Source organism: Parasteatoda tepidariorum, chromosome 6, assembly GCF_043381705.1.
Source record: "Parasteatoda tepidariorum isolate YZ-2023 chromosome 6, CAS_Ptep_4.0, whole genome shotgun sequence".
Lineage (NCBI taxonomy): Eukaryota > Metazoa > Arthropoda > Arachnida > Araneae > Theridiidae > Parasteatoda > Parasteatoda tepidariorum.
Window position 1 is genome coordinate 64,790,110 of NC_092209.1, and position 3,236 is coordinate 64,793,345.

Consider the following 3,236-nt stretch of genomic DNA (forward strand, 5'->3'; position numbering starts at 1 on the left):
GTGTTCCATAAATCATTTTCGTAGAAATTGATTTATTACTTTACTATTTTAATATCATTTAGTTGCTTGAAATCAAATGTTATTGGAAAACTATTTTAACTAAAGTAGTTAGAAATCCTACCTTTTATAAATGCTTATTTAGTCTGAACGTCTGAACGTCTAAAGTAGTAGTTAATCAAGTTGTCAGTCACAGCTACAAAAAAAAGGAGTTTATTTAAAATGACATATTCAAAATAAACGCATAATTAAAATATAATAGAGCTGGCGAAATAATTTTAATCATAAATTGCTTAGTAAGAAAGAAAATTAAAAAACATAATTTTCGCAGAATTTGGTTTTTAATTTTCTATTTCAGTATTATTTGTTCATTAAAATTAGATGTTTCGAGATTTCGTTTTCGCTTAAATTTTTTTGTTTACAACTTGCTTACATTTTGTAATGTATAGTTGTAGATTGCTGAAGTAGGAGGAAGGGAAATAATTGAAGTTAAATTTAAATTATGTTTGATTAGCTGTTATGGCAAAGCTCCTAGTGCAAATTGAGTAAAATCAATATGTTATAACAATGTTTTGACGTCTACATTTCGGCAAAGCCCGAGATCATAATAAAATTTGTCGTTTTACTATTGTTCGAACTAAGAAGCTGATATACGTTTTCTAATGGTTTATTAAAACATGTAATACGGCACATAAATGTTATTTACAGAAGAATTAATATATTATAAAGAACGTAAATACATATTTCCAGAGAGTAACAAATTTTAAAGTAATTCTTTTACTCAACGTAAATTTAGAACACAAAAATTTTCTTGTTCCCAGATTACCAAACGTTATATATCTCGTTGTCATGGAAATACAAAATAAATATCGTTTGAGTCACAACATCCTCCCACCTTTTGTATTGCCGCTAAACTGGCTCTAGAGCAATACAAAATGAACTTACCATTTGACAGATTTAAACAATAAATTTATCCAAGCTGAAATAAAGTAGAATTAAAGTCTCTAATAAAGTTTATAAGTCCAATCTATTCAAGGGAACAATGCGTCATCCATAACGAGTTCGTTTGTTACTGCATTGAAAAGTGTCTTGTTCAGAACAAGATAATTCAGGAATAAGTATGGTATTATTGCCTGAATCAACGGTTACATTTTCGGATGATTCAGGAGCCTTCTTGCAAACTTCAAATTCGTTCATCTCTAAGGGTGAATTCGTTACACTGGACGGAGGATTTCTTAAATTGCTATATGCACCCTTGCTATTCGTTGGATGTTATCTTTACCAGGAAAAAGTTCCATAACTCGCCCTCTATTAATTCTAACTCATCATCTTTTTGTGGTTTGTAAGTGTACAATGATCGGTAGGGTATAGATTCATTGTAAGTATCTATATGAAGGGTTTGGGTGAGAAAATATTTGCCATCTAGTTTGTCTAGTTTAAGAGTAGGTTTTTCCTGATTTGGCCAGAGTCCTGTAGTAAATGTTGGACCTTCATTAGATTTTGGTGTCGATCCATTAATAATAGGACTGAATACAGGACTTAATGGTGGTTTGGGAGATATGGCTCGAGGGTCAGGACACTCTCCTGGTTCTTGAAGAACTTGAACGTATGAAACAGGGAAAATGCCTTTTTTGGTACCTAAGCTCCCTTCGTACCAATTTCGATCAGCTTTCCTTAATAGAAAAACTTTTTCTCCTTTGAAAAGAGATAATTCCATTGGTGTTTGAGCTCTGAAGTTGTATTTGACTATTGCTTCACCTTCAATTGCTTTTCGAGGTTGCGAATTTGCTTTTTCATTGGGGATAATTTCTACAGAAGAAACTGGAAATATGCCTATTACACCGTGATGTTCGCCTTCATACCAATTTCTGTCAATTAGCTGTTTGATATAAACTATATCTCCCTTATTCAGACTAAGCTCTCTGGTAGTTTGTGCTGTAAAAGGATATATAGCTCTGGCCATAGTCTTTGGTAGAGGACCCCTATGATATCCAGATGGACTCAATCTGTAGTGGGCAGGGTCAAATGGATTGTCGTATCGAAGAGGAATTGGCGATTTTTGAGATGGTGTGAAAAAATCACTGTGCCTTCTCATTTCAATTTCTGCTAGTTCCTGTTGTTGTTTCTTTCTTCGTTCTTCTTCATACAATTTTCGCATCACGTCTTCTTGAATTTTCTTTAATTGCTCTTCTTCTATGTAATCTTCTTATAAGAGCGCGATGGAGAATATTTACTTCCGTTTCTTGAAATTGATGCTGAGGAGCTGAAGGTTTTTCTGGTACAGTTTTCCGCAGACTGGTGAGAGGTATTTTTCCTCCCTTTTGTATTTCTTCGTACCAGGTAATCTGTTGTTCCGGATCTACTTCAATGCTTCTTCCCGCTTTTCACATTAGCGTTGAATCTGATTCGTAACCATCACTTAAAAGGACATTTGGCCACCGACACCAACGACTAAGTCCTTGCTGGGTTTTCGGACTACTTCCTAAATATTCATGTTTTTGAAACTCCTTCTCAGCTAACGAAGACTTTCCTGGTTCGTATTCTGTGATGCTTCGGGGTTCCTATTTGTAAACTTCACGTCGAGGCTCGTGTCGTATTATTGTCGTATCAACAGGTAACGGGCTAGGTTTTTCTGATGATGCCTGGCGCTTATTTGTGACAGGTACAGATTTTTCGGGCTTACGTCTATAATCTGAAGTAGCATATTTCACTTTAAACTTTTCATTTCAATCAAACTCGGGTTCAGACATGTCACCGAGATGAACCATTTGTGTATGACCACCTTCGTTAGGAAATTTAACTCTATGCAACGACTTATACATGATTTTATACCAGTCACTGGCGTATTCTTCTTTTACACCCGTTCGAAGACCAACTGGAATTCCATATTCTGTTGGTCTTCATGTACAGTCTCCGTTTTAGATCAGCCAAAAATATGCTCTCTATTGCCCAGAGTATTTGACAAAAATTTATTAGCTGAACTTAAGAGTCATGATATTGTTTTGACTGACATTGGGAAAGAGACCCCTCCCATTAGACTGTTATTGGGAACCGACGAAATCGGAAAACTGCTGACTGGAAGAGTAGAAATTCTTAAATCGGGTGTATCTGCTATTGAGACAGGACTAGGTTGGAGCTTTTTAGGCAGTGAAAGAAAGAAGTGAAAGAAAGAAAGAAATGGTCTCCTTTTGTCTACAAAACTCAGAACTTGAATCTCCTAAACCAGCAGAAAACCTCAA

General features: G+C 35.2%; 1 pseudogene; it reads right to left on the minus strand.

The window, feature by feature from the left end:
- Positions 1–1,255: 1,255 nt before the first annotated feature.
- On the minus strand, positions 1,256–3,031 carry LOC107437180 (sorbin and SH3 domain-containing protein 1-like; annotated as a pseudogene).
- Positions 3,032–3,236: the final 205 nt, after the last annotated feature.